At 48.3% G+C, this 7,050-nt stretch overlaps 1 long non-coding RNA gene across 2 annotated transcripts in view; it reads right to left on the bottom strand.

Annotated features, from left to right (window-relative positions):
- Nucleotides 1-670: 670 nt before the first annotated feature.
- LOC109295364 overlaps nucleotides 671-7,050 on the bottom strand; it is a 23,966-nt gene continuing 17,586 nt past the window's right edge. For both annotated transcript variants that reach the window (XR_002096733.1, XR_002096734.1), the window contains 4 exons: nucleotides 6,199-6,318; nucleotides 3,171-3,321; nucleotides 1,697-1,804; nucleotides 671-1,551 (listed from right to left, as the gene is read on the bottom strand). This is a non-coding gene — a long non-coding RNA (uncharacterized LOC109295364). The remainder of the gene's footprint in view (nucleotides 1,552-1,696; nucleotides 1,805-3,170; nucleotides 3,322-6,198; nucleotides 6,319-7,050) is intronic.

The raw sequence follows: 7,050 nt of genomic DNA, 5'->3' as shown, positions 1-7,050 counted from the left end.
AGTTCTTGAGCAAGATTTAAGCATCCGGTTGCCTAAAGTTAGACTGTTAAGTCTATCTTGGAGCAAATGAATAAATGGCCTGATTTTCAAAATGCTGTATGTAATTGGCATAATTGGTACTTAGCACTTTTGAACATGCTATTTATTTGCACAGCTAAATGTAGAGGAAAGGAGCTTAATTTTAGGCATCCAGCTTTGAAAGTCTTGGTCCAGCTGGATGAGAGAGATCTGCTCCAGACAGCATTTTCCTCACTGCTCTCTATGCGGGGATGTGATCTGGACACAGAAGGCCCTGCTGCCGGGGACTGCTGATCCTTACTAATGAATAAAGTGCCCGTGGCAACTTTTAATGCATTTTTTCTCCTAAATATTAGCTCTGTATAAATATTTGAAATGCACGAGCTTAAAGCACATGTTAATTTAGGGCATAAATATTTTACGTGCACAGACTCTTACTCCTTTTTCCATCCCCTCCTCATGCATCAGTCACATTTCTCCCCACTGCTCTGTGGTGTAACTCATGCTAATTCACTGCTGTGTAGCAAGGGTGGGAGAGAGAAGCAATAGCAGGATTTAACCCTTGCTGATTTTAGGCAACATGTCGGACGCCTGTTTCCATCAGCAAATAGTAATGTCTTCAATGAACAGGTGGCTTTATCAGCCGGGGGTCCTCTCCCTCTCCCTCCTCCCACAGCATCTGCCAGGTGGAGGTACCAAATCCAGAGCCACCAGCCCAATCCAGATATCATTCGCAATCTTCCCACCAACTGCAATGAGCTCTGGACTAGGCTCCAAGTTCGATGCTCTAAAGCTTTGAATGGGTGTCCAAGGATGGAGTGGGAATAATCTTTGGATGGAAGGACCTGTTGTAAAGCCAGCATTCGTTTAAAGCAGAAATCACCTCCATGTTGTGGGCACCTCGCTACAAACAGTTGCAGCCTCGGCAGCTGTGGTTTGGTGCCCGGTGCTAAAGGAGCTGCACTGACTCGCGCTGCCTGAGGTCTGGCAGCACGACAATGAAATGGAGAGCAAAGCACTCCTGTGGTCTGACCCCGGCTCTGCAATCACTGCCTCTCAGGCTATGCCCTGGTTAGGTTGGCATTTCCAAAACTGGCTGCTAAGGACATGTCTGCAGAGCCGCACTATGTAGAGATGCCAAGCTGGCACTAGAAGCAGCATAACCATGACAGTGGTGCTTTGCTCCAGGCTAGCCCCACTGGCTAATCTCCAGCTGAGACTTCAGCCAGTACCTCTGGCATGAGTCTTCACTGTGCTGTGCAGACAGGCTGAAGTAGCACCGGCATCTCAACACAGCACCACACCGCATCAAGATGAAGTACTTTTCGTTTGGACTCAGTTATCTGGAGCCCGGCTCAAGATACCCAATACCTCCTTGTTCAGAGCTGATGAGCCCGTGTCGCTCCAGCAGAAGCCTATGGGATCTGCAGACACTTAGCCTCTCTGAACATCAGGACAATGGTGCTGGCCATTAGGTATTCAAGTGTTATGCTGCTTCTGAAAATGCTGGCTTCTCCATCTTGGCTACAGTAGCTATACAAGGGGTGTAACAGAGGAAAAAGATGCTTCGGTTGGCCTGGTCCTGGGCCCCTTCTTTTTCTCCTCCGCCCCAACCTTTTCCAGTGGGGAAACAGATCAAGGAAAAGGATAAAAGTGGGAAAAGGAGGAAAGCTGTTACCTCCGGTTATTAATTTTTGTCCAGGTGCCTGAACCCCCTGCTGCTCCGTCCCAGGGGGAGGGGGGTACAGCACTGGCACAAGGTGGCTTGCCACGTCTCCAAAGAACTCTGCCAAAACGAGACCTAACTGCGTGTAGCGAATGCCTGTGCGAGGCCCCCAAAGGCGGCAGGGCTGGTAATGGAAGGCATTGTGTGTGCCTGACAGTCCTGTGCTGTGACTCCGGCAGCGGGTAAGTCACTTAGCATTTCAGGAAAGAGTCCATTTTCCCCACTCCTAGGGAATACTTATTAGATTTCATGAAAGAGCAATTTAGCCTTTACACATACAGGGCACCCACTGACCTTTTATTTTCCTATTACTTCTCCCTGGCCCCCCCTTCCCGTTCCCATATCAAACAACTGTATATCAGGTTAAGCATAGCAAGACGGAATGCTAAGGTAACAAGAAGTGCATTAAAGAGCTTGCTTGCATGGGCTCCTCGCACAGTCGAATCAGCAGGAAGATGATGTATGATATTCTCGCTCGCACAGAGGATGCAAAATGAAGTGCCATGGCTGGCTGGCAGGCCAAATCCTTAGGGGTCTTTCCTGGGGCAGCCCTCTCTTCCCTTCTCACCCCCCAGTGAGGCCAGAGGATGTTTAGTCTGGGGAAGGAATGGGTATAAACTGCAAAGAAAGAAACCCCGGGGCTCGACCCCATGCGATCTGTCAGCCTTGTCTGCGGAGATGATCCGTCAACGTGCGAACTGTAGCATGAAAAAGAAATAGCTGTTCTCAATGCTGTTGGGTCCCTGGAGATTTTGTGATACTGTGAACTGGATTAAACCAGTCTTGGATGCACAGGATTTATCAGCCCTTTCAGGGGCGAGCTGCCTCTTTCATTCCAGAAATCCTGTGCGGTTAATGTTACAGTTTATCTGCAACCAGGGATAAAAATCCTCTGTTTTTTTATCTTCATGCCAGCAAGATAGGTTCCCTTCAGCTAGGGCCAGAAGAAACACAGCCATGGGGCTGCAGGGGGGAAAGGATGACCCATACAGGCATAGGAAGGCCTGATTCTTCCATAGGGCATTAACACTTACAATAAAGAGCAGTTTAATAGGGAAAAACCAAAAACCTAGCTTAATATGGAAATACTTAATACTCTGTGAGAAAGGGCTGATGATTGATCAGAGCTGGAACACAGTGCAAAATCCTAGGTGAAACCAGGGCAAAACTCCTGCTGCTTTTGTTGTGATCAAGCTTTTCATGCCCCGAAGCCTGGAATCAGATGAGGTGTGGCCGATTCACCTGAACTGGGTGAAGCTCCCTTCAGATCAGTGGGGGTTTTGCCTAAGGAACAAAAGTGCAGCCTCCAGCAGGGAAAAAAAAGCCTCTTCCATATAAACAACCTCAAAAGGTTTCCAAAAGGGAAACAGAAGACAAGACTCATTAAGAAGGGCAGAGGGGAAGGATTGATTATTGGCTTGTTTACCTGGCCTGCCAGCCCATTGTTTTGCTGAATTCGCCTGCTGTCTCTCTCTTTTAGATGGTAGCTCATTAATGCCTTGTGCTGTGTGCTTGTACAGCACCCAGTGTGGTGAGCCCCTGGTTCTCATCGGGGTCCATAGGCACTAAAACAGGTGCTACCAAAAAAAAAAACGAAAAAAGAAAAAGTCAAAGGTCTTCCCAAGCCTAGCAGCCCCTTGGCTGCCATGTAGGGTTGCCAACTCTGTTTGAATCTATTCCAGGAGATTTCATCACATGATGTAATGACATTAATGACTTTAGGAATGACTTTCAGGAAGGCAAATGAACATTACTGTTACATTTTAAAACCCTACTGGACAACTCTATAAATCAGATTCAGCATTCAATATTTATTTTAATGAATGCCCTATCATTTATCTCCTGAGTGACTCTCAGCAGTCTCCTGGAGATTTATCTCTAATTTTTGGAGACTCCAAGGCAATCCTGGAGGGTTGGCAACCCCACTACCATGGTTAGGGTTGGCAGTTTCTGTAGGTTCACCTCTCAAAGGGCAGGTCCCCACGGGCAGCTGGGTTAGCTTATAGTGCAGCAAGGACTGATGTCCCACCTGTGGTGCTGCAGTAACACTGCTGAGGCCTTCTGAGACCAGGCCCCATACTCAAGCGTGGCAGGCAAGGGAGGAAATGACAGTTCAGTCCAAGGGGAAACAAAGGGAGGTGTAGGAGTTTGCTCAGCTGGCAGGAGCTGCCCAGGAGAAGGCTCTTGCATGGAGACACAGATTCATCACCTGTAGAAAGCCTTCCACTGACCTTCCTCAGTGGGAGGTTTGACCCTCTGACTCTGACTTGTCCCCCAGACATAGGAGGTACAAACTGCTATGAAGCCAGGATGCAGTTATCTCATGCTTCCAGCATGCTGTGATACTGGGGCAACAACCCAAATGAACTTTAAAAACTGAAATTGGGGGGCGGAGGAGGGGGGGAACCTTTTAAACTTCTTTCCTCCCGTGTCCTATAAAATGTACTACGTCCAACCAGGACTTCCTAAGACACTGCATTTGATGAGGGTGTTTGTACAGTGGCTGGGAACATTACAGTAAGAAGCTAATAATAGCTTTAATAATTTACAAAGCTTTTGCATGCAATTGCCTTATAATCTGAGGATCTCCGAATGATTCACGTGTTGTAATTAAATCTTGCACCCCTCTGCGGGGACCACTATTATTATGTTCAGCTTAGAGAAGAAGGTACAGCACAGTGAAGGCCAAAGGGTTCAAATCTGGGGCATCTGCCTCCTAACTGGGAGCTCTTGAGGACGGAGACTGACATTATTTTTAAACGGGTTTGCACAGTGCCTAGTGCCATCGAGTCCCTGAGCTGTGAGTGGGACTCTTAGGGACAAAATAGGGAGCATAAATAGTATAGGTGCCGGGCACCATCATTTCCACTGAAGACTGGAGACACTTAGCAGCACTTGCTGAGATTGCATGGGGAATCAATAGCAAAGACAGGACTTTAACTCAACCCCCCTGAATGCCAATTCCCTGCTCTAGGCACTAGACATTACCGCTGCTCTCCCTGCCCCAGTGGAATCTTTTTCCCAAAAGCAAAGCTGCATCAACGATTTGATCCCAGTTCAGTTTGGAGACAGACAATGAGGGAAGTTCTCGTGGGAACAAGCAGTATTTTCCTGCTTGCCTTGAGGATCACATGAACCAACAGTGTATGCTTATGAGCCATCAGTGTGCCCTTGTTGCAAAGAAGGCTAATGGCACACTGGGCTGCATTGGTAGGCGTGTTGCCAGCAGACCAAGGGCAGTGATTCTTCCCCTCTATTCAGCACTGGTGAGGCCACATCTGGAGTCGTGTGTGCAGTTTTGGACCCCGCGCTCCAGAAAGCGTGTGGACAAGTTGGAGAGAGTCCAGCAGAGGGCAATGAAAATGGCTCAGGGGCTGGGGAAGACGACTTATGAAGAAAGGCTGGGAGAACTGGGCTTATTTAGTCCAGAGAAGAGAAGACTGAGGCAGGATTTAATAGCAGCCTTCAACTCCCTGAAGGGGGCTTACAAAGAGGATGGAGCCAGACTGTTCAGTGGCGGCAGATGACAGAACAAGGAGCAATGGGCTCATGTTGCAGCAGGGGAAGTTTAGGTTGGATATTAGGAAAAACGCTCTCATGAGAAGGGCAGTAAAGCACTGGAACAGGTTACCCAGGGAGGTTGTTGAGCCAGATCTTAAAAACCTCCAAGGATGGAGAGTCCACAAAACCCTGGCTGACATGGTATAGTTGGGGTGGTCCTGCTTTGAGCTGGGGGTTGGACTAGATGTGACCTCCTGAGCTCCCTTCCAACCCTCATTTTTTGTGATTCTAGGATCACCCATGTTAGAAGATGGCTTGGTTTGCTACACACAGGGCGCATCTACATGAGACAGTTACTGCACAGTAGACCAATACAAGTAAAAACAAGTACTAACTATCCTGCTGTGGAGTAAAAAACTCTGCAGCAACTCCTGTGTAGCCACTGCCACAGCCAGCCCCTCTGCAGCAGGTTGAGCCGGGGGGAGCAGCCCTGGGCTGGCAGGCTGCCCCCCTGTCAGCTAGGACTGCTTTGGCCTGCTCAATGTGCTGTTCTCCTTGGGTACACATTCAAATGGCAATAGACTCTGAAGTTTACTGCTTCACATTAATTGCACATGTAGACGCACCCACATATACACAGAATTGTACCCATGTTCCCTTGCTTTGTATGGCTGTGCTGCTTATGCATCATGCAAGATATGAAGTGATGCTTTTAAATCAGTATCTTGCAAGCCACTGCAATAGGCTACATCCTAATTTATTGTTGCTTAAAAGAGAATGCACAAAAAAGACCAGGGTCTACAGCTCCTCTGGAAGGATGGTATTTCATAGGGCTCTTTTTTTCCCCATGCAAGTCATTGCTAAAGTACCTACAGGGTTGTTATCTGATCAGCAGCAGTGGGACAGGAGCCCCAGTGCAGTCATGAATGGAAAGGAAGAAGGATCCACAATACCTGTGAAGATGGCTCTGAACTTTGGACAATGCCAGGTGTTCCTCTTGCCTGCCAACTTCCCTTCAGTCTGTAGTTTTCTGTAGCAGCAGAGACCCTGGAGAATCTTTCATGAGCGGGACCCTGTGAGGAAGCAGAGAGACAGGGCTTCTTGGGTACGGGGCTCACTGGAGCAACAGACTTGGGAGGGGAATGTCTGAGCTCGTGTTTTTGTTGCTACTGCAGTCAGGTAAGCAGGATCCTCTGAATTTCTTTTGTCAGTAAGCAAGATTACACCAGGCATAGATCTGCCACGCAGCATCGATTTTGCCTAATGGAAACAACCCCGCAAGGCGCTGAATATCAGCTAATTGCTGCAGCTGACAGGGAAACGGCGCTTTGCAGACCTGTGTATCCTTTTTGCCAGCAGAGGGCTGGGAGCCGCAGGTTGGAGCTGTCACCTGCCACCGAGTTAATCCAGCCTTGAAAAAAACCCCAACCAAATTGTAAGTGCATCTGTGTCCTATTTCTCCCTGTCACACATTGAAATCTATTTGATCCACTCTAATGGATTGATCTACAAGTTGGTGCACACGTAACCTGCTTTGGGCAGCAGGGCTGACAGCGGTTCGCAGATCATGACCTGCCAGTTCCACTCAGGCTCACCTCTGCCAGGAGCTGCTAGGAATGAATCCAATTACGGGATAAAGGGTTTTCTTCCCTTTCCATATGGGCTCCATAATGCTCTGGCTGTGTCTTGCTTTAACCCCTTTTCAGTCAGGTGAGATCGCCAGGCAGGGATAAGTCACTCAGCTCACCAGCTATGTCCAGCTTTTTCTGCTATTAGGACAGGCTTTGTTGGGGGGGGGGGAATAT

This window comes from Gavialis gangeticus, unplaced genomic scaffold (assembly GCF_001723915.1).
Source record: "Gavialis gangeticus isolate Ggan-Ray unplaced genomic scaffold, GavGan_comp1, whole genome shotgun sequence".
Classification (NCBI taxonomy): Eukaryota; Metazoa; Chordata; order Crocodylia; family Gavialidae; genus Gavialis; species Gavialis gangeticus.
This window is presented reverse-complemented; position numbering and strand designations above follow the sequence as displayed.